This window comes from Diadema setosum, chromosome 5 (genome assembly GCF_964275005.1).
Source record: "Diadema setosum chromosome 5, eeDiaSeto1, whole genome shotgun sequence".
NCBI lineage: Eukaryota > Metazoa > Echinodermata > Echinoidea > Diadematoida > Diadematidae > Diadema > Diadema setosum.
Genome location: NC_092689.1, coordinates 7,572,562 through 7,598,569, shown reverse-complemented (window position 1 = coordinate 7,598,569; position 26,008 = coordinate 7,572,562). Strand labels below are relative to the sequence as shown.

The 26,008-nt window shown below is 37.4% G+C and overlaps 1 protein-coding gene across 1 annotated transcript in view; it reads right to left on the bottom strand.

Annotated features, from left to right (window-relative positions):
* Positions 1-25,077, bottom strand: part of LOC140229044 (carnitine O-palmitoyltransferase 1, liver isoform-like) — a 57,067-nt gene extending 31,990 nt beyond the window's left edge. The window contains exon 1 of the mRNA XM_072309305.1: positions 24,973-25,077. The gene's annotated coding sequence lies outside the window, so the exon portion shown is untranslated. The remainder of the gene's footprint in view (positions 1-24,972) is intronic.
* Between the last annotated feature and the right edge of the window lie 931 nt (positions 25,078-26,008).

Genomic DNA, 26,008 nt, shown 5'->3' with positions numbered 1-26,008 from the left:
ACACTCAAGATAGGAAAAAATTACTGCATTTGGAGAGGAACTTGAGCAACTCTAGAAAAAAAAATACTCACTTCAGTGACATTTGTTAATATTTATTGACGCAGTTATTGACGTTTGTCAATATGAGAGCACTGTACACAGAAGGGAGGTATCACTAAACATTTGTGTTAGTAGCTCTTTATCAGGTACTTACACTGTGTAGATACATCACCAAGTACTGGTAAAAACGTCCACCAAGAAACTGATCAGTAATATCACATGGAAGTAAAAGTATCGCAGTCGAAGTAATTCTGTAACTTTTAAGCATTGCATATTTGCCCTATGAATTGCATCATTATTATGGTACAAAGGGAAAGGATATTTCCTAATGGTCATGTGCTCAGAATAAAGGGAGAGAGAACATTAATGCATAGCTTGAGCTACCTCTTTCATTTTGGCCATAACAACCGTCCTCTCGAAATGACTTGCTAATGACACACAACTCTCGTTAATGGTTTCCAAAGCACCAAACCAAAATAGCTCATTACGTCATGGTTGTACTTGTATGTTGCTGAATAGCCTAGCATCAAACCACGCGCTGTCCATTATTGTGGTACACCGTGCATCTACTCCAAATATGAACCATGGCAAATTGCCAATGCTCTTCATCGATCATCCGGTTGCTGTATCATTTTATCAGTGCTCCTTTCTGGTCCAGACAATGCACTAAATCTGATGTTCAAGCACATTAATGCAGCCCTGATAAAGCACTGAACATCAGTCAATCACGTCTTATCTTCAAGCAGTTATCTGACTGTATACATGAGATAACTTCAATGTATGTACAGTACTTCCTCATTGTGTAATGTATGAAGAATGTAAAGATTGCACAGGCTGATAGGATTTGCCACAGCTGAATTCCTTTATTTGTCCTCTCCTTATCCACAGAAACAACTGATAAAAAACAAATACACTGTATGAGGGCAGGTCTGCTCGCTTCAGTAATTCCTTTTGTCACGATCCCACCCCTGGTATTCTGCAGCCAAAACACACCTGCTCACTGATGTATTTGAAGATCATGCTCGTTGGCAATTTTTGCAGCCAAAACACTGCTCACTGATGCATTTGAAGATCATACTCGTTGGCAAGTTTTGCAGCCAAAACACACCTGCTCACTGATGCACTAGAAGATCATGTTTTCAAAGTGTAGTAGACATAGACACAGATACCCACACACACAAACACACACACACAAACATACACACACATAGACACACTGGAACATAAATGGCATTACTGATTATGTAATTGTGCTCAGACGCTGCACAATCAGGACTTTGTAGAAACAACCACACAGATTGTCACAATGTCACAAGTGCCTGGTAGAAAGCACTGATATCCATTCGAAATTCAACCTGCAAAACAGAAGTTTTACAGCGGGAATTGGTGCACATAGCTACTTTTGACATTTGCGCAGACACACCTCTTTTCTTTTTTCCTAGTCTTATCAAGTGATGAAGAATTCAATGCAGCACAGAAACTACCATCATTTCCCATAATGGCTAATGGCCTCCCCCTTACTATAAGTCTATAACCATGGACCCTATGTAGGGTCCATGGTTATAGATAGATTTATAGATAGAGTTATAGATAGATTTGATAGAGCATGGACCCTATGTAGGGTCCATGCTCTATCAAACTGGAAATGCTGTACATTCCAACGACACTGACCAGTAATAGTCAAACAAGAAAAAAGATAAAGTGTAAGCTGCAAGTTATCATGCATGTAACATGCTCTTCCAGGGAAAGGTTCAGGTTCAAAATTCTCTATAATAGCTTCGTTCTGAAATGCGTGTGGGAACATTTTGTATCATAGAAACATGGCCTCGGAAATCATCATTCTTTTCATTTGATAAAAATTTTGAAATATTTGTAAATTGAAAATGCGCCAGCAAAGATTATGTAATGAATATTTTGATACCATGTACCAGTTTGCTATAACACATTGATATTCTCCTTTCATAATCTGTTAATTTTCTTTTTTTGGACGATAAGAGAGAAGCACATTAAACACACTGAACAGGAAGCAGGAAGCTATCCTCACATTTGTTGGGCGTGTGACTAGCATGTTTGAGGTTTGAGCAGCTCTTGCTTAGAGATCTGCAGCCAAACAGCCAAAACTGCCAATACAGCGCTTTGCTGCTCTCACACTCAAACTGGTTTTTAGCCTTTCTCAACACTACCCTCCACCCCCCACCCATCCTATTTCTGTGACATTGTTGAGGTCAGGCTATAAAGCTATGATGTATGTTGTGCACCTGCTACATCCTTTGGAAAAAAAAAAAATTCTTGCAATATTGTCATTATTTGTCTGTATACAGTTTCTGATGTTTGTGCTACGTTCTTTTTGTTCTTGGGTGTATCAAATTGCATTTCGGCTGTACCATGGATTTATCCATGTGTGTCTGGTGTGTGTCTGATGTGTGTGTTTGTGCATACTTGCGTATGTGACTGTGTCGCTGGCAAATTTTACTAGTATCTTTTATGATCTTGCTAATTTTGTGGTAATGTCCCAAAACGTTCCATTATGTTCTCGCTGAATTCTGAAAATACAATTTGGCACAAAATTCTTGCAATATTGTCATTATTTGTCTGTATACAGTTTCTGATGTTTGTGCTATGTTCTTTTTGTTCTTGGGTGTATCAAATTGCATTTCGGCTGTACCATGGATTTATCCATGTGTGTCTGGTGTGTGTCTGATGTGTGTGTTTGTGCATACTTGCGTATGTGACTGTGTCGCTGTCAAATTTTACTAGTATCTTTTATGATCTTGCTAATTTTGTGGTAATGTCCCAAAACGTTCCGGTTAGACCATAATTAAGGCACACATTGAAGTATATGGCGTAAGAATATACAGAAATATATGCAGGACGTATACATGATACACACTGTGACATGCATACAGTAGAACATTAAAAAAAAACACACACACACAGTACCATTGGTACCACACAAAGGATAGAAAAAAAATAATCGACTTAATTATGAGAGTGTGTGTATGCGTGTGTATAGCATTTTTTTTTTTTGGTACGTATCCACATGTATTTCTGCTTGCCTTTTTGAGGGAATCACTCCAAAAAGTAGCAAAATTAATGAACCAACTGAAGTTGAGGGAATTGATATCATTTATTGGATGAGTATGGATGAACAATAAATTTTGAAGTTGTCTCCTACTACCGGTAATAGTACTTTGTTTTCCCATTGGTGAATATCTTTATTCCGTAAACGGGGAAATAATTCTTGTGCCACATCCGGGTTTCGTTGTCCTTCATAACATTTTTTTTTTCTTTTTATCAATATGTTTATTGCACTGTTAATTCATTACGGTTCATTCATGCAATGCTGAAGCCAAAAAGGTTCGTTATGCCAAAGGTATGCTGATAGTAAGGGAAAAGGTATATAATATTTAAGATATTGAAAAAATGGTGGAAAAGTAAGGAATAAGGGAGAAAGGAATATAAAGTCATGCACACAAACTCACACACGTAAGACACACAAGATGAGGAAAACAAGGGTGACGACCCGATGCTTGTGTTTTAGACGAACGACGAACTGTACACAATACAGTAAAAATTACTACACAGAAACAAACGAGTGGGTGCAATACTAAAGGTACGATCTCCTTTATGTGGAACTCGTCTAACGTTAGGTCTTTTTACTGTAGATACTTAGTAGTACATGTAGAAGAGTCTGCGTAGTACGTGCTTCAATTAGAAAAAACTAAACAAACAATCGAACAAGAAATCCAAATTATTGCAAGAAGAAATAAGTCGTACACACGTACGTACGTAATTATTGTAATCTATATCTGTCGCGTCGCCGGACTAGCGACAGATAGTAGCACTGTACTGCTATGTAGCAGTGGTGAACGTCGACGTAAGTTGCGTCTCAGCTTCATGTAGATTTTGTACGTAACGTATCGACTGACGATTGATTCGATCAGCGCGCACATTGTGCACACGCATGCAGCACGCCCGAAACGTGTAGTAGAAAGAAACGCGTTTCCCTCGCTCCCAGCACGCCGGACATGGGCACTGAATCGTGAAGTTCTGAACGCTACACGTTTCCCTCCGCGGGCGGGCCTGTGCGAGCGAATCGTGTATAACTCACTTCCACTCGATTCGCTCATGTGTATCGCGTGAGCGGACCCGAAACGTGTAAACGTGTAATACTTAACCGTGACTGGTACTGTAGGTCAAGTTCAGTAAATAAGTACCTTACATGTAGGTTCAATACTGCTGTTGACTAATGTACAGTATGTAATTAATCATCAAGGAATAATAATGTGCATGCAACATTCTGTAATTCACTGTTCGAGGGTACTACATCAATTGCTGCCTTTTCCCTCTTTAAGGCTAAAATGCACATAACATGTACAAACCTACATTGGAAATGTGTCTTCTTTCTTGCCCTTTGTTAATAATTAACAAAAATTCACAAAAGCAACTGAGATGTTTGTTACATATCCATGTTCAAATACATCGCACGTACATGTAACATCTATAAAACTTATTTCTCCAGTAATGGCACTGCAAGTTGGTTTATTTTTATTTCACAGAAAAATCCCCTGATTTACTGCTCTTTGTTGAACTGATTTCATTTCCATTTTGAACTGTTAATGTACCTTTCCCCATTACACACAGTCTTCACCCATTCCACAACTACAGTACTTGCAAGGGGTTATCCTTTAGTCTTACATCATATATGGATACATACATGTACATTGTACATGTATATCTCTTTAAAGTTTTTTTTTTTTTGGGGGGGGGGTGAGAAAAACTTGTGTGTGTGTGTGGGGGGGGGGGGTAGTACTGCAATGATTACTTGTAGTACTCTGCAAATGCAATCTGAAGTAGAAACTGTATGATTAATTGGGCCTTACTGGATGAATCATATGAAATTACTTCACACATTACTGTATTGTAATCCCCACACCAAAAAATAAAAAATAAATAAAAATAAATAAACAAATAACAAATCCATATAACATACAATGTAAAGTACTATGAAACAAGCTCTACAACAAAATAAGAAAAGGCAGAGAGTTTGAAGGAGATGACAAACAGAGAGAAAGAAAATGGCAGAAAGAGAGAATAAGATAGAAAGAGATCTAGAGAGAAAGAGGAAGAAGACAGAGGAGAAGAAAGAGGAAAGGAATGATAAAAGGATCTACATGTACATGCAGAAAGAAATACAGAGAAAGACAGATAGACGGTCAGAAAATGAGTCCAAGACACATAAACAGGGAAGTATCAGAGTCAGAGGAAACCACACACTTAAAGGGAATGCAAACCCAAAGAGCAATATGGATTGAGTTAAAGGAGCAACATTAGTAGAACAAATCAGTGAAAGTTTGAGGAAAATCGGACAATCAATGCAAAAGTTATGAATTTTTAAAGTTTTGGTGTTGGAACCGCTGGATGAGGAGACTAATTGTAGAGGTTATGATGTATGAGTGCACAACAATACAAAGAAAACGTAAAGAAAATTCAACAAAAATTCACCTTTCTGGCATTATGAAAGAGTACTTGACTATTCCGCTTTCAGAAAGCAGGGGGAATAATTGCTACCCTTAACATATATGTCAGTATCAAGTTGATGGAATTTGTAATTTTCATGAAAAATGAATTTTTGTGGAATTTTCTTTATATTTTCTTATATTGTTGTCCACTCATACGTCATAACCTCTAGTAGTCTCCTCATCCAGCGGTTCCAACACCAAAACTTTAAAAATTCATAACTTTTGCATCGATTGTCCGATTTTTTTCAAGCTTTCACGGATGTGTTCTACTAGTATTGTTGCTTTCACTCAATCCACATCACTCTTTGGGATTGCGTTCCCTTTACAGGGACTGTGGGGGTGGGGTGGGGGATGTTACCATAGATCCCTTTACCCCTCTAACCACCCTCCCCACACCTTTAAAAAAAAATGTTTAAAAAAGTCACATGTAGAAACAAACACTAACAGATCTTTATACAGCTAACACACTCTACTGTACTGTCTGAGCACAGACTACAAAACACTGATGTCACTATACGTTGCATTTCTCAAGGTTTTTATTTGTGCGAATTTCGCAAGTCAGGTGCTATTCGCAAACTTAGAGACAGGCGAAAATATTTGATTCCGACATGAATGTGATGTGCACAATAATGATATTGAAAGTGAGGGAGAAACAAAATTATTCTTTTGAAATGCACCAGGATGTGTACATTGTCTGGAAGCATGTGTGTGTGTTTGTTTTTGTATATGGATGTTTAAAATGCATTTTAAATACAATGCAACTTTGAACAGGAAAGGGGCTGAATTCAATTGAAGATACGGTTCGGAGAAGAATCTACATGTACTCTGTATAGTGTACGTAAATATTGTGACCAACTACATGTACATTAATAAAAATAAAAAAATGAGACATTCTCGCCTTATTTGATGTTGACTTTATTGCTGAGAAACCAACATCACACAGTCATGCCTACAGAGTACATAAAACAACATAAAACAACTAAAAGTCATATCAATATCTATTCCCTGCAGAAAACAGTTTCCTGCAACTCTATCATTTAATATTGCTGTTTCTATGTCCATGTACATGTACTGTAATGTCAGTGATTCTAATTGACATGGTAGTCTGTTGAGGACTGCAATGAACACCTCCCTGGTGGTACCTTTGACAACAACACATGTATCTCAACGCACGATTGTTTAATATTGGATGTCTGTCAGCGGACACAATCTGCCACATGCATATCCGCAGTTCAGAAATTTGCATAAACCATGGTTGAAATACTTGTATACATTGTAAATCACCTTCGTGAATACAGTCAATTGTGACCATTTGATGGAATAAGGTACAGCTGTACGTACAATTTGTATATGTATAAAAGGATTGTAGCACCCTGCATTGTATATTCTGGTCTCTTCATGACCCAACAGAACAAGTGCTTCCAGTCCCTACATTGTATAGTCATGCAATATCTGCAGTACATCTGGAAAAGATTAGTTTGTGTAAATTCAACACTAGCAATGTAAGGTACATGGCACGTTGGTCAGTCACTGCCTTTAGTACACTACAGTACAGTCTGTAGATCATAAGGTACCAGCAGGGAGATGGCTCTTTCCACCTCCCTGGCACCAGTAAACACTGCAAAGTTATTACAGATGTAGCAGGTCTTACAAAAGCTCCTAGGATCTGAGACAACTCGCTAGGCATGTGAAGGTCAGTACAATGACGGGCTCTCTGCGCTATCTCTTTTGCAAGCTGACATTTCACTACAGTGCATTTTTTCTATTCACCGGCACACTTGGCGTCACGCCAGAGGATCAGCGCAACCGACTTTAAAGGTCTACTGATATCTTTGTGTGGGGACAGACATCCCCCAAACAAAATGATTGAGTCCCTAAGATATACAACTACAAAAGGTCTAAGCCTCCCATGTACATTTGTACAATTGTATGTGCGTGCTTCACTCTTGTTGTTGTTGGTTTTTTGTTGTTGTTGGTTGTTGTTGTTGTTGTGTTGGGGGGGGGGGGGGAGAATTCATGCATTGATAGATACAGGAATGCCAAAAGGTACAGCAATCTACTTGTACATCCTGTATACAGCACATACCAAAATGTGACATACAGTACATGTACAGAATACTGATTACTGTAATCATTCCATAATTACTGTGTATTCATGCATTCAACCGCTCCAGGAATTGTTCCTCATTTTTTTTTTTTTTCAGTGCTGTTCTATGTTCAGTCAGCTGGACCAACCCAAAGTACTGAACCTAAAAGAAATGTGAACTTCAGATCAGATAAATGTTGACGTTGTGTGTGCTGTACTAGATGTGTACAGTATGTACTGTACACAAAGTATGGTACCAAATAAACAGAGTGTATTGCAATGTGTAATTACAGCATACATGTATCAAGTTAATACACAACTGTGTCTTTCAGTCACATAATCTAAATGTACAAATGTACACTGTATCTTCTGTTATTATCTCAGAGACAGCCGATAAGGCAAAGTTTCTCCGCCCATATCAAACAAGTTAATGATAGTCATCGAACAGAAGTTCATTACCAGAGGTAATACAACCCTGTGTCTGGAATACAAGAAAGCATTATGACTACAGTACTAGTATTAAGTGTCACTTAATAGGGCAGTGGGTGTCAAAGAGTTTGAATAGGAGGCACTGCATCTGTGTGCTCAAAGGACATCAAAATTGTCAACCTCAGAAAAAAAAAGAGAAATAAAAAATTGCCAGAGATGTACATGTACAGTTGTACCTGAGCATTGCTTTTGCTTCTTCAGCAAATCATTGCAGAGAAAATACATTTATGTATATACACTCAACTTGTGAAATTCATAAGAATGAAAACTCAGTGAAATACATAAATTTGGCATACGATAGAAACTTACACAGAAAGAAAAAGCAGAATTAAATGGTATATTTACCCATCATGATCATAAGTACAAGGATTGCAGCAAAAAATCTGTAGAAACTGAATGTTGCAGTACATCTGATCTCTCTCAAATTTCTGTGAAGGGCTGTTGTAAACTGACAATCATTTTGACAAGTCGTATACACTGTGGTGCATTAGAGCAATATGTCCTTCCTTTCAGGCAGAGATTGATGAAATGATGCCATTACTCACCAGATGGCATAGAATGCTACGAATTCATCGCAAATAAAAATGACAAAATCTTAGTTCATTTCTTCTACTTGTAGTTTCATCCTACTCCACAGAGTGTCAAACTTCTTAAAATGCCGCAATACTAGCTAAGAAAAACATGTGATAAAATTCACTTATGTTTCTCTTTTCTTAATTCAGGGGATAGACCCACTGGTGGTCTTGCCTACGGATGTGGCCAGAGCATGTCTGCTGACATACAGCACACCTGTACATATTAGGAAACTGAAAGAAATATTAGGAAGCTAAGAGAAATTCAGGAAGTTGTAGGCTGACAGACTTTTTTTTAATGACAATATAGATATCATATTAAGTATACACCTACAGTAGGTCTGGTATCTGTAATTTGAAAACCTTGTCACCAGGAAATATACACAGAACATCGTTTTATCATCTACACATAATGTATACAATAGTGTAGTGTACAATATGTACACAAACAAACACACACACACACACATACACACACACATGCACACACATGAAAATCATTGAAGACCACAACATAATCTGATTATAAAAAGATAATGACAATCAAATACAATATGTATGTGTACAGTATCTTTACCTCTACCAAGGAAGTTACAAGTGTATGTTTTGCTGGTGCTTGTTTATCTGTTTCTCTGTTTGATTGTTTGTTTGTTTGCAAAATAACTCAAAAAGTTATGAATGGATTTGGATGAAATATTCAGGAAAAGTTGACTACAATGACAAAAAGAACAGATGATTAAATTTTGATGGTGATCAGAATCATCCTCTAGATCCAGGAATACTTATAATTTTTTGATGGATTCTTTATAATTGGGAAATACAATTTTGTAGGGCTGCTTGGTGGGGTTTGAGCTCTCAAAAGTGCTTTTCTATTACTGTAAAACATGATATATTCGCGGCATGAAATTTTCGCGAATTGGAGCCGACAGCCTTTTTCGTGGCATGAAATTTTCGCGAATTGCCACTGGCGTTCAATGCATGTAGTGTAGACAAAAACTTTCGCGTGCATTTTAATTTCGCGAATTTTGGCGCTCGCGAAATTCGCGAAATTAAAATGCACGTGAAAATTCCTCGTTTTACAGTACATGGTGTACATGTGTCTAGCTTGTGAAAGTATGACATAAAATACTCTTATAAAGCACATCTTCTGCAGATGAAAACAGGAGATCAAAGTAATACAGTACTTTTAGGCAAAAAAAAAAAAGCATTTAACAAAATACTGAATACAACATGGGTTTTTTTTTTTTGGTCATTTCATGTTACAGACAGCAAACTAGCATTGCAATATTTTTCACATTTCTATTTTTATTTTTATTTCATTTCTTTAGTGTACATTAGATCAGTCATTGGGGTTATTTGGAATACCATCTAGTACATCATTTCAAACACAGATTAGCATTACACTATGGTTATCAGCATCACTTTTCTATTACTGCTTCAAGCTTCACTTAGATCTTCGCTACTTTGCTTTACAATTTTAAACTTGACAACCTTCCTCATTAAAACCTACAGTCTGTACTGCCCTACATGTACAGCAGGAACACTGATAACAGCTAGGGTGTGCATTGCTGGATTATGTTAATGATCTCACACCAGCTACTGGCCCCACAAGAAAAGAGAGACTGAAAATGACTTCCTTTCAAAAGTTTCACTTTTAGTCTTGACCCATTTTCCCCTGTTTGAACGCTTGGTTGGAGAACATCGTGCCAAACGGCTGCTTGTACGTACAATGTATACATGTAACCAGCTCCAGAATATTGTCCATTCACAAACAACCGTTATCAGTTTTTTAATTGCGATGCAATAATAAAAAAATTTTAAAAAATTGGTTCATGCGCTGCCGTTCATGCACAGCCCAAAACTCTCACTCTGCTGCAAGCAAGGCACGTTAAATTTCAGAACTGTCCATGACAATGACCGAAGGATGACTACAGTATGTGCACCTTTATAATACCACAAGCCAAAAGGGGCAAGTTGCATCATGGGGTAAAAGAAAAATATTGTACATTTTTTTTTCTTTTTTGCTTGCTGTTCCTACACAGTGTGAGGCTTTTATCATAAGGGTTTCCAGGAAAATGGTCTGATTTTTACATTGCAATGCGAAGGGCAAAAGCAATCTTCCTTTTTTTTTTAATTTAAATTTCGCATCGCATTGAAAAAAAAAATTATTTGTCCAACCTGCTGGTTTTGTGTGTGTGTAAAAAGGGTCTATTGTATGGACTACACATTGTATGCCCCCCACCCCATGTATTGCGCTGAGGATTCTGAGTGTTTTAACAAAGGAAGTTCTGAAAATAGAAGCAGCCAATACATCCTGGAGACCTGGCAAGGTTGAAAAAAAATACTGACATTCTACTGTACTTGAAGGTGAAGAAAACTACCTGACAGAATAAAAATATGGAAACTGGTTTTCTTCTTCTTCTTCTTCTTTTCAAGATGATCCTTTGTAATTTTTGGTCATTTTGCCTTCTAGTGTAAAAAGTTTTCTTGGTATCTCATTTTAAATGTTTCTGTGTTTGGTTTATACATTTTTTATATTTTTGGTACAAGTATATTTCCATATTCATACATCCCACGGAAAGTAATTTAAGACACAGAAACAAAGAAAAAATTCAGCGGAGCTGCTTCTCATTTCACACTGCACACATTGTGCAGTACATGTGGACGCTATTGTCGCAGCGTCGGTGAACTCCCGAATTTCCTGAAGAGAAGTCTCCCACAGTCAGTTGCTGTGACATTGTCACTGACTTTCATCCTCTCACTGTTCGATAAGAGGGCACACTGACTTGCCTACCTCTTTTATTCAACCCTGTTCACTTATAGCGTGCCTGACTTCCACCCTGGACAATATCAAGTGACACAGCTACAGGCAGTACCATTTGTAGTCTCTGTTCCAAGCTACACAAACACGTTTTACATTGTAATGACGCTTTTTTCTTTTTTTAACCCGTTGAGGACGAATCCCGAGTATACATGTACGAGTGTACTCGGGCAAGTGTCCATGAGAAATGTGTGTTGTAGCAAAATCAGTCCGTCCTCAATGGGTTAAGTACATTCATTGGCAAGTTCTATCTTAAATCACAGTATTGGCAGTGGGAGAGGCACCAATTGCATTTTTGTTGGGCAAAAACAGCAAATGTTAAATTTTGCAACTAATTCTCATTTCAGAAAAGTTCATAAATAGTATCTGAGAGGATGCTGTATAGGTACACTGTACATTATGTAAGATACAGCTGTAGGAAAATGTTTCATTTGCATCATACAATGTATTATCACTTGACAAAAACAAACAAACAAAGTCTTCAATAGCTTTTAGAATTTCTAGTGTTTTGATGCTTTCACACACACTATAATTGTAGCCAACTTATTTTTTTTTTTCTGGTGTTCATTGAAGGGGAACAAAGGGAAAACATTCTTTTAATTTCTTGGTGTAATTTAAGAAAAAAAATTTTTTATTTGCCCATGGAGAACAAGTACTTTTTCCTAGGTGGAAAGAACCAAAAATAAAGGACCTCTTTGATTTCCGAAACTAGACTCAGACAGGGTGGGGTTCTTCATAATCAATGTCAGAACTGACACATGCTCTTCTGAAACTACAATGTACATTGTACATATAATGCTATTCTGTTTAATCCAGTAGATATTGACAATGCTCAAGAGAAGAAAGGGTGACTTTCCTTTGCATCATTGCACACAAAATACACACAAGTGGGGAATGGCACCTATCATTTCACTTCAACAAAAAACATACAACCAAACAAATCTCATCATTGCTTCAAAACAAAAGAATCCAAATGGTCTCCTGATCATGCACCCCAGTGTATGCATATACACTGTAATTAACAATTTAGAATGCTACAGGCCATTTCTGTGAATCTTGTGAAAACAATTACTACCCCAATGACAATTTTCACGTATCTACTGCAGTTACTGAGTATCCCAAAGGAACTTACTATTTGCCATCTTGACATCCGATTCAGTCAAACGGGCAACAAAGGCACAGATCCTCTTAAAAGTGATGTGTTTGCTGACATATACCAAGCTGTGATATCCACGGAGGGGAAGAAGTCCTTGATGCAATATTGGAGAAATCTTTTGGGGCAATCAAGTGCTGGTTTTGATGGATTCACTGTAGAACTTTCTTCCTGTCTCTTCAAGAATATTTTTCCACCAAAATGATCCTATAACAACTCAGCTTTGTGATATTGTGCGGCATGTACAATGTATGTATGCACTCTCACTGTAGAAGCAAATCCACAACTGCCTAAAAGTTATGAGTGTAATGAACCACAAATGCACAGCAGACAGTGGTCCCACCCTGAAGACATCAGTTCCATCAACGCTTGACGGCACTGCTGTGATAATCCATTGATATAAGCACTGCGTTCATCATATGGCCACAAAATTAGCTCATGTGTTGTTATTTCTAACTAAATTTTATAAGTATCCAGTTTAAAGGAGAGGAAATGTACCTCCACGATGACAAATTTGCTAAAGCTCTAGGGGCGATTTTCCCCAGTTGGAAAGCCAGCGTCCATACGGCAGGCTGATGGAATTTCAAGCACTTTTTACAAAGCCAGCCTAACTCCTTCTGGAAGAGAGGCCAAATTTTTGAAAGACGGCTTGAAAGTCAAATGCAATGAAGATGGCAACTCAAATTTCCGTTGTAATGCAAATTCCAACAAACATCACTGAAATGCAGGCACTTTAAGAAATAAAACAGGGGGAACTGCTGAAATTGACTTCCTCAAAATACACATAACATGCATCTCAATACTTCACTATCATCTTTTTATACAATTTGCAGAACTACTGTACACTACTTGTATGTGTAGGCTGACAGTGTCCAAAATCCTATGAATACCAGGAAGGAGACTTGTGTGAAACATAATACATACCACTTTCAAACTGTTCAAGTGGTAGGAGAATCAAAGTGAAAACTTCATCATGAATAAATCATGAGGCTACTGGCCAATCACATCCTGTGACATGCTGTGCTGAAGTTGCTTCGCGGAAACCGTACTTGTGAGACACACACACACGCACACACACACTCACTCACACTTTAAACAAACAAAGTAAAGATTATATAATTTATCAGTGGGTAACTTCATACTGTACCAGCAGGTCTTCTTTATATACCCTCACATCTGTCAGGGAGGAAACAATAATTTTTGTAGTCCTTGAGAAAGGGTGGGGGTGGGGGCAAAAAATAAAACATAAACCGGATAAGATTGTACATTAAACTACTGTCCCCATAAATTAAAAAATAAACTCTCTTGACAGCTTACAAAGCTTACAATCTCTCCTTTAAGTCAGTATGTTTTCTTTTTTTCATTGATTCATCACATAATCTACAAACAAATTCATCCATTATTCTTAAATATTTGTTCATTTGTATGTTAATGAACCATAAATGTCACATTTCTTTCAACTAGAAAATAATGCATGAATAATGACTCTGTATAATATTTTTGAATATGATCTACACTATACATGGTACACGTGTACTGTAGGTGAAGAGAATTGCAAATATGACTACTTGAAAAAAAAAAATATTGGTATGCCCATCTCCAGTTCCACTAGAGGTTTCTTTTCTCAACAACATTCGCTATTAAAGGACAATTTCACCTTCATAAACATAAGGATTGAGAGAATGCAGCAATATTAGTAGAACACATTAGTGAAAGTTTGAGGAAAATTGGACAATCGATGCAAAAGTTATGAATTTTTAAAATTTTTGTGTTGGAACTGATGGATGAGGAGACTACTAAGGCTCGTGATGTCATATGAGTACAACAGTCTAAAGAAAATGTAAAGAAAATTCAACATACTTTCACTTTTTTCACATAATAAAAGAGCACTTGACTTGCCTCTTTCTAAAGGCAATGGGAACTAGAAATGTCGCTGTAAAGCGACTGGTTATACCCCCGCCAAACAACATTTCATAAGCTTTGGTCAAAACAACATTTCATAAGCTTTGGTCAAAAAACTGAGGAAGTAGTTAAATCCGCAAGATCTTTCCTTGATCTTCTGCCATTAATATGCCGTTACCATGGCAACGTACTTTCGGGTACTGTCGAAAAATGCGTCTTGCACATCTACAACCAAAGGCACACATCTGTACCAAGTTTCATGGAAATTGGGCAAAAACTGAGGAAGTAGTTTGCAACACAAAATTTTCCATCATTTTGGCTCATAATATGTGAGCGTGTTACCATGGCAACATACTTTTTGTAACTGTCAAGAAATGTGTCATGCTGACCTATATCCTAAGACAAACATTCAATATGAATTCCATGAGAATTGGAAGAACACTGATGAAGCAGTTTTGCCATGAAGCATTTTGCCCTATATTTTACCAATAACATGCCGTTACCATGACAACGCACTTTTTGCCACTACGGAAATATGTGTCTTGCACATTAACATTTTCAGATGAACATCTGTACCTAATTTCATAAAAATTGATCAAAAACTGTGGGAGGAGTTCGCGACGCAAGATTTGTACCCATTTTTACCCATAATATGCCATTACCATGGCAACGTACTTTTGGGTACTGTCAAAAAATACGTCTTGCACATCTACAACCCAAGGCACACATCTGTGCCAAGTTTTATGGGAATCGGTTGAAAACTGAGGAAGTAGTTCGCGACGCAAGATTTGCAACGGACCGACCGCCCGACCGACCGCCCGCTGATTCCTACAGTGTATATACCCCCTTCAAACTTCGTTTGGCGGGGGTATAATAATATTACCCATAACATATGTCAGTAACGAGTCAGGGGAATGTGTACTTTTTTCAAAAGATGAAATTTTGTGAAATTCTCTATATATATTTTCCTTATTATATGTACGCATGTGACATCATATACTGCAGTAGTCTTCTCATCCAGCGGTCACTGCACAAAAACTTCAAAAATTCATAACTTTTGAACGGTTTGTCCGATTATCCTCAAACTTTCAATGATGTGTTCTACAAATATTGCTTCACTCTCTCAGTCCTTATGTTAATGAAGGTGAACTTGTCCTTTAAAATACACTGCAGAATAGTCCCATTCACACAGCCACCAGTATCTACATTTGTACTGTATGTAATTTGAATTACGATGCAAAAACCATTTTCCCCTTCGTGAACATAATAAATACAAATACAGTGTATGAGTGAGATCCAAATCAGCATACAAAACTTTGTTTGTTTGCTTGTTTGTTTGTTTGTTTGTTTGTTTTTTTAATATCCTGCAATGAAAGGCAGGTGTGAGACACTCCAGAACAGATAGAGTCAAAGTCATGTCAAACTCCAAGACTCATGCATGCGCACTTTAGCCTTGCTCAAACTGGTGCATTTTTTTTTTCTCACGTACACTGTACTTGTACTTGTGAACCAGAGCGTATAAAAAGCGTGTATTGAATTGCCATTCAAATCATGCTTTTCCAGTGTTTGTGAATGGGCCTTATGATGAAATGTTTCAAAGAACTGACAGCAATGCTTCAAAGCCCCTTTAATAAAGGAGAATGAATCCCAAATATGCAGCAATTTTAATAGTAGAGCATATCAGCGACATTTTAGGAAAATCAGACAGTATGTTCAATTATGAATTTTTTAATATGGTGCAGCCATCATGGAATGAGAAGATTTCAACATTTTGTGATGTCACGTCTGGCTGTAACAACTAACAAGTTGAGGGAGAGTGTTGTTGTTGTTGTTTTAAAGCACGAAAGGAGAGAGAGAGAAAATGGGGCCCTATACAGGGAGGGAGAGTGTACAACTGTACTTTTCGTGAAAAATGACATTTTGTGGAATTCTCTTTATACTTTCTTGATCTTTGTACATATGTGACATCACAAACTATAGTACAAAGTGTACAAGTGTAGTTTTCTCATCCAGTGAAGGCTGCACTAAAACATTAAAAAATTCACAGATCTTTGAACAGACTGTCTTGAGTTCTCTCAAACTTCGCTGATCCTATCAAACAGACAAAAGACTTTGAAGGCAAGCAGCCTACACTGTGTATACACTATGAACACAACATCGATACCGGTAAGAAAGCGTAAGATTTCATTTCTGTATCCACTACCCTTCCTCCCCCCCCCCCCCAAAAAAAAAAGGAAAGAAATATTTGTAACTGACTCCATAAGCAGCTTCAACCTTGAAGGAATATTAAAAATGTCACACTCACAAGAACCCCCAAGCTTGACCACTGCCAGTGCTGAATTACATCGCACTTCCAATAAATCAACCTGACTCATTTAAATGCATCTTATACATGAATCTATGGTCATATGAGTCTTATGTAGTGTACAGATCTGAGTTCTCCATCAGCCATGAACACAGCTACAGTATAAATTGTAGTTAACATCAAGGGAAGTAGTACCATATATACTGTACATTGTAGCCAGCCCCTTTTGCTTCTCACTAGCGTTGATACATACCAATAGTTTCCGTTGAGTTGGTTCAGGTCTTTAATGTTTTTGATGAGTTATTTGATAATGAGAAACCTTAGATTATGAAACATGAATGAGCATACAATTCTAAGAGGAATTAAAAGTTTATTTGATGAAAATTGATTTTGAAATGGCTGAGATATTGAAAAACAAAGTGATCCTAATAAAAGGTGGGACCCACCTTTAATTAGGATCGCTTTGTTTTACCAAGGAGATCTCTCATACCTCCTTGGTTTTACTTTGTTTTTGGATATTGAAGCCATTTCAAAACCAATTTTCATCAAGGAACCTTTGAATTCCTCTTAAAATTATATGCTCTTTAAACATGTCATATGGTGGTTTCTAAAGTATTACACAAAAAGTTATAAGCTGAATCCTCATAGCAACCAATACTATACCATCCCTTTAAAATTTCTGTGGGCATTCGCAATGTATGAAACAGGGGTCACTGTATGCAGCAGGATGCATTTCCGCATTTTATCATCAAGTAGCATTTACTATCAAATAAAGCAACGCAGACATATCTTTGCTGATAAGCACCATTCTAACGATAAGGGCGACTTCACCTTTAACTCAGCTGAAGCTGTCGTTGATTGTGAGGTAAAATGAAATGGTGATATGGATCCTAATTGTAAATGATTGTCTGAGAGTTACATGCATCACATGACCAATCTTCAGTTCTGCTGAACAGACCAACTTTACTTTTCAGCAGGCAATAGTTTATTAATGATCACTTGCCTGCATTCAGCTGCATTGCTTGTGTATTTGAAATGCATTAAAATTGTTTAAAAGTGTGTAATTAAAATGGTTGCCTTAGAATACATGTATCATGTCATTTTATAAAACAATTATCAAATGCATATGATATTCAATACTGAGTGCTTCTAAAGTTAGGCATTACTAAAATTACTCACCCTCCATATCATTTGAATTGTCGACAACATATTCGGCTTTGCCTCGTGTGTTTCAGACTGTTTCAAAGTTTAAACTATCAGGCAGATAATTCACACTACTGACATGTGCAATGTGCATTATTTGTGTGATGTGTGTCAATGGATACTGTAAAATATTTTCCAGATCACAACTACTGTCAACAACCATACTGTATATTGGCAGGGAACGCAAACTCTGGAGAGCTTGTACAGTGTACATGGTTATTTCTATGAATAGAATTCACTTTGAAAATTGATGGACATTCTGTCACGCAGGCTGACACAATGCAAAGTAACAACATGAACTACCAGCATTGAATCTTTATCCCTTCAGAGTGTACCAGTAAGATTATGCCACTAAAATTACCAGCAGATCTGGTGTCAGAAAGATACTTTGTGTTACAAAGTCACTTTGAAAATACAGTACAGGGTGTACCATGTACATTGTATGATGACTTCTGGTTTATTTTTATTTTTCAACTACCCTCCATATGCCACGCTCTTGCTGCATATAAAAATTGTATATGAAACAGTTTTGCAACAACAATAACAAAAGAAAGTCATGAACAAATCAAAATCATACACATAATAAAATTATGAGATGAGGAGATATTATGATTAACAACTACCGGTATACAGTTTACAAAGCAATTGCCACTTTGGTGCTCCAGAGATGTAATGAGACTAAGCTATATCTTTGAAATTCACTAAAAAATGTAGTCCAAAAAGACACAAGTCTGCCACTGGTATCAGTGAAGGTCACAAATCTTTATTTTTTATGGATAGTATACACTCCAAGCACTGGTTACTGAGATAAAGTGCATGTTGTCAAACAAAGAAAATATACAACATGTAATAGTCTCCATAAATCCTTCAAGAGATGGGTTAAGTCCTAAACGTCCTAGAAAGGTATCACTTTGTGAAATTCTTTCTTTGTACTCGCTTTTACTGGGCACTCTGTTACCGTGACATCATACAGTGTACTGTGTACATGTACATGTACATTGTGGTAAACTTCCCATTCATGGACAGGGTGGCACACTGAATTAAACAAACCTTTAAAAATTCATAGCTTTTAAATACAAGTACATTGCTCCATAAATATATACGTTTTTAAAATGGTTCACTACATTAATCACTCCGTATTCACTGAACGTATAATATGTGTAATACGTATCACTCGCAAACCAGTGAAAATTTGAGCAAAGAAAATGGGATTCTATCCAGATTCGAACCAGAGACCTCGGATTGCTAGCCCGGTGACCTGCCGACTGAGCTACATGTTGTATGTAGAAAGTCCTAGTGCAATGTCCATCCAAGAAACCCATAATTCCCAATGCTTGTACGGTCAGAAGCTATTCTAGTGTGTGTGTATGTAACACACAAAAACATTAACCTGACATTTATAAACAAAAAGGATGTAAATCAAGTTGATTCAAAATTAATAACAAAGGGGAGGAAAATTCATCTGTCCTGTTTCCCTGAAAAGCACAATAAATTCTGAATTCAGGGAGTCTGTAAGTTGTCTTAATTTTGTACATTTGAATTAAAAAGAAAAAAAAACATTACTTGGGGAAAAAAGAAGTAACATCTGACTAACTGCCCAGCGTAAAGTCTTCCTTGATAGACACTACAACTGGCAATACCGGTACATGTGCATAGATTACAAAATAAGGCATCTTGATATCTTTTCCTCCTATCCACACTTATCTGATATATTATCAATCAAGCAAACACCCTCCTGGCACTGACATCTTGCAATGAATGAACTTTGATACTATTTAAGATCAAGCAGTGGACACACACATTCCTGAGTAAAGTGTGCACATTTGTGTACATGGAGATTACTGTCTAGCCTTGGTAGAAAGTAACCTTCACAGGATGTGTACACACTAACACCTGTCCAAGTGAACATGATTCAAGTTGACATTGGCACAAGTGGGGATCGAGGCACAGTAAGTATAGAAGGTATTGAAGAGTTGGGAGAAAATGTACATGCCCTGTAAAGGACCCAGGAGCATGGGGAACCAGGGTGATCCCATTGGGTCGAATGCATGAACGCTAGCAATTGCTTGTGCTAGCCTTATAATACTCGAATCCATATGCATAAAAACAAGCAATTGCTTGCGAGCAGAAGCTTTTGCTAGCAAGCACAAGCAATTGCTTGCTGCTCGCAAGCAATTGCTTAGAGACCAAGCATTTGCTTAAAAACGTACATGCATAAAACATACCTTTTGCTAATTCTTGCTAGCAATTGCTTACGATTTTCCAAGCTCTGTAAAATGAGCTTGAGCTTTTGCTTAACCGGAACGTACCCTTTTCATATTTATGAAAGAAAGACCACACTTGTGAAGGAGTGGTATAAATCTACAAGAAATTACTCAGAAGTACAGTGTAGGGTAAGAAACTTTTTCATTTCAACAACAGGAATTTCCAGTGGTTAGCAAGCAAAATGTGATGAAAAACAGGTAGGATGTCTGACTTCGGTGCAGAGCAAGGAGACCTCTCTCTGCGTGCGATCTGGCAGATCCGGGCTACTGTAAGCTGCAGTGATGGGAATCAGCCAGTAATACGTGTGTGTGTGTGTATAGCTGTGTGTGTATGTGTCTGTGTGTGCATTTCATAGCTCTTCTGCTATGTCAGGAAAGTTTCCACACAGACATGCCCTTTCAAATACATGCTGCCACACTCGCCTTTGTTCTTGTGTTCGCACAGGCGTGACGTCCCTTTTGTTGAAAACGCAAGCAATTGCTTGTGTGGGACAAGCAAAAGGTATCATAAGCAAAAGGTTATGCATATGGAATTAAGCAATTGCTTGAGCTAGACCTTTTGCTAGACGAGCTTGTGCTTTTACTTGAAGCAATTGCTTACAAGCAATTGCTTGTTTTATGCATTCGGCCCATTGAATCAATCTTCATTTGTCACCCACTGGAGTACACTTAAACCACGAACAGTGCCCGTCCCAGGGGCGGATGCAGGAATTCCATAAAGAGGGGGTGCCTGTACAAAAGTAGAGGGGGTGCACGCCCCCATTTTTTCTTTTATTTCTTTTGTTTTAACAAAAAAATAAAGGGGGGGGGGGCGCCCAGTGCACTACCCTCTGGATCCACCAATGCATCCACACATATACAGTAGTACTGTACATTGTAAAGGTGCATTAAAGTGTATACTCTCATTGGCAACATTTTGGTCAAGTCCAGATTCTTCTGCAGGTGAGTGTGTATGTACTGGTACACAATTGTATCAGACACATGTAGATCGGTATAAAGCTGTACGATGTACAATACATAATTTGTCACAAGGATTATCAAATGTATTTGAGCCAGGCAAGTCTTTCCGTTCTGTGATGTCCCTCCCACACTATCAGGTCTTTTTACAATGCATCCAAAAGTGATAGATTACCCTGGAATTTGACTTGGCTTTAATATGGATCAATACAATGTATTCCACTGACAGAATGGATAATAGAATGAATAAGTTATGGAAAGTCCGCACTTTTAGCCCATTTCTCATAACATGCAGTCTTTGTAAACAGAGTGATAACCATCTTAACCTGTTAAGGACAAGTCCTGAGTGTACTCAGGCAGGTGTCTGTGGGAAGTGTGTGTTGTAGCAAAATCAAACCGTCCTTAACGGGTTACAAACAGGATGAGGTGATAATATCACTGCTTCACAAATCTCCCTTCCCAAATTCTCTTTTTCAAACTACAATGTAGAATTAAAATAAAGAACTTGTATCTTCTGCATCAAATTACTTTCAAATTCATGAAATGAATGAACTATTATGTTACAGCTGTATACAACTGTACAGTCTACATCAACATATGTATATTACGGTGATGGCAATGGTGACACGGAGGGAGTACATTGTACAACGTGTCACAATTGTGACTGTGCATCACAAAACGAACAAAAAGTCGCACGCATTGATTTTGTGTGAGGACTGAAAATAGGTGAAATGGGTCAACCTTGACAAAAGTGAGTTTTTCATATCTTCTGAAAGAGCAAGTCTTCTTCTACATTATGTTATAAAGTTTGGGATCATAAAACAAATATTAAACTGTATTTTTGGCAGTTTTTTTTTTTCAAACACTTTATTGTAGAACAGTGTGATTAGATGTTCCTAATAGAGTCCCCTTTTCATTTCTTAAAAACCCTGTACACACTCTTCACTTTCAACTCTAATAACTTTTGAAAAGATACTGTAATGCTACTGCTTTGAAAGTTGGCATCAATCATGGACAAAGTGTGTTAAATAAAGTATGCCTAATTTCAGCTTGTTGGTTTTGTGGTGGAGGGTCACAATTGGTACATAACGGAGTATCATACAAAAAGGTCCTACATACATATTGTACACTGTACTGTACTTCTTGTTTTGTATAACCCGAGTGGCAAACTTGCAAAGAGACAAAATAATCACCTCTGGTATAAATTGATATGTGGTTGTCACTTTTATACAGTGTAACTGTTCCATAATTTTGTCTTTATCATTATAAATCATTTCTTTTCTGACTTTGAAAATATTTCTGCCATAGTTTGTGTGATTATGCTCTATCTGTTAAAGGGGAAATCCAGTCCAAATGTAAGTTAGTCTGATAAAAAAGAATATTTTAAGAGTTAAAAAGTAAAAATTTGACTGAAATCGGTTGAAAAATAAGAAAGTTATCTGACATTGTGAATTTTGCTAATTTCTGCAAAACAGTTCTTGTACAGGGGATATGAATATGCAAATGAGTGAGCTAACCATGTCATACCCTCACAATTGATCATGTACAAAAAATGGCAAAAAATTCAATGTTTCTGTCATTGAAGTCTGAAACATGATGTTATTCCCGGTTGAATAACTTCAGAATAGTGATCAGTTATATGTACAATGTATGTGGAGGATTGAGCCTCAGGCATAATTGCATTTGAATGAAAAACTGGAAATTTCAAAATTTTATGGATGGTACAATGTACATACAATGTAAGTTGTGTCATAACTACCTTATTTTATCAGACTAACTTATATTTGGACTGGATTTCCCCTTTAAATCACCTGAATATTGAGTTGCATTGCACATATACATTGTAAATACTAATCTTCTGAGCTTAGTACACTGTAAATATTGAATATCAGTTCAATTCAAAGAGAAAATCCCTGCTAACAAAAAAAAAAGGAAAACTCTCCCCCCCCCCCCCAACCCCACTGAAATTTTACAAGGACTCTGATTTACTGGGGGACTCTGAACAGCAAGAAGTATAATGGTCATTACTTCTGTTGAGGCACCACATATATGTATAGTGATCTTTTGTCTTGGCATTGATCACACAATTTATGGCTACTTACAGTCATGTTCACTGTACATACAATATTTTGTACCTGACCCCTGGTGTAATCAGCAGTTGTGACTGACCATTGTGAAGATTAGAATTTAAAAGGTGAAAAGGGTTAAAAAAAAAAGTTATGAAAATCAAATGGTTTCACAAATTTATGATTTAAAATTAAATTCTTCAGAACAGAAGCCTACAGCTACAGATGTGAAAGCAATCAACTTATAATGGGTTGTTATAATTATGCCATGAATTACATGTAGGGCTTAAACAAACCGATTGCAATATCTACAGGGAGATGAAACCCAAATACATAAAATAAATGTGGATTGAGTGAATGCAGCAATGCTAGTAGAACACATTAGCAAAATTTTAGTAAATTCTGACCATCCATTGAAGCACTTTGCGTTTTTGAAAGTTTTGGTGCAGCCATCACTAGATGAGAAGACTACTACAGTACAATTGTAGTGCACTGTACATGTGCACTGTACAGTACACCTGTCTGTTATGGTCTTATAATGTTAACTTTCACCAGTACACTGCACCCCAGGTGCATCTCTCACAATACTATTTTTTACTTTCAATTTAATGAAGACAAGTCAATTTTAACATTGCTCACACGTCATAATTGCACAAGGTTACAAATCCTGATAGTACATATCTACAGACTATATGATTTACAGATTCTACGCTATAAACATGATAGGCTATGCTCTCCTGTATTGACTGTGCTTGTGCTCGCTCACCCTTTCAAATGCTGTAACTTTGCTTTGCTGTAAGTTTGGGAATTTGCACTACCGGTACTCTGTCTCTGGCTTTGAAAGATCCGGTGTATCATTCGTACTGCAAACATCAATTCATACTAGTATTTTGTATCTGTTCTTAGTCAATGTTAGGACGCTGTAACCAGTAACAGCTAGAGCTGTAAACAGTACCCGACTCGGTACAGGTTGGGGTCGCTTGTGCCGTTAGTCTAATTACAGCCTTTACATACTGTATATCAAACACTGAACAGGAACACTACCAGTATTAACATTAGTAGAAACTCTATTAACATGTCCACATTCACAAAATTGTGTAGGCCTAACACAACTTGTCAGTTACTAAGTTAGTGTTGCAAATCAGATTTGTTTTTTACTTTAAACTTTTTTTTTCTAATCTGTCATAATAGAAAGAGGTGTATAAAGTTAAATGACAATGGCAGACTTGCCATGCATTTCACGATTGTAAGGTCGTTTTCTCTATAAGGAACAACAGAACACCTAAAAGCCCAAAACAGAGGAGCGAAGACAGGGCAACAACAGCAGGGGCCAGGCCAGGGGCGGAAGGGCAGGTAAAGCAAGGGGCCATGCAAGCGCAAGTACAGCTCGCTCCACACAGGCCATCGGCCACGACAGTGTGGCCTTCGCACGCCGGTTCATCTACTACTCGCAGTGCCAGTGACCGGCATATATAAACCAGCATGACGCAGCTCTGTTGTTTCATGTTTGATGGCTGAAATGAACTTTAACACACACTTAAACTGATAGATGTCACTAAATCATACAATTCACATGCAAAGTAAAGTACTCACCGGTAGTTTTGCTTATGTAAATGTAATTTTTGTTGGATGTTTCCTTCTCCGGCGTACCGGTTTAACTTTCTTGCTCCAGCTCACGTGGCGCTTGTGCGCGTGCGTCGCATAGCAAAACGTCATTGATATTTGGGATGTTCTATTACGTGGGGGCTCGAAGTATATTTGTGCTCAGTAATTTTGTATCTATGTTTATTCAGGAAGAAAATTATGGAGTATTAAGCATCGACACCCCAAGTAAAACTAAATACAATATCATGCTTTTTCAGTTCAGGACAATTGTAGGATCTTTGACAAAATATGACGCTGCTCCCTATAATTATGCTTTGTTTACACCCCCTTTGTAATAATAGCACACTCGAAGGCGTGTAGGAGGCCAAACATAGATCGGAGCCTCAGAATCGATTTTCACAATACTGAAAGCAATCGTCCTTGTGGTGACTTTCATCTCGCTCTACACACAGAGTGTATGGGGGAGTTTCATAACAAGGCTCTCTGCACGAATGACTCATGTTGTTGAAGCGGAAGAGACAAGTTTCTGTAGTGTGCATCGTAGAGTATTTACATACGCATCGAACTCAACCATAGTACTGCCTGGAGTGACCTATAACTGAAGCTGTATGAATATACAGTAATCTCCAGAGATTTTACAGCAATCTTCAGGGGGTAATTTCCCCAAGCACTATAAGTAAAACTAATTTAGCGAGTACGGACGATTCATTGGCATGTAGGCACACCTCATGCAGAGATAAAAATAGTTCAAAATTGAGTTACTTAGATATCTGATCCACGTTTCAAACTCTAAAAGGGAAATCTCCAATGATATGTGGCAGAGAGACATGAAGAGATATTAGGATTTTTTTGAATAAAGAAGATAAGTTCTCTCTCTTTTTTTATAGGACAGCAAATTACATAATTATTATTACATATACCAAGTACGTATATGGTATATTACATACACCAATTAAGAAATAATCTCACATCCGCATCTGGGAATCTACACCCTACAAGCAATGCTTCTATGTAGATTCCTCAT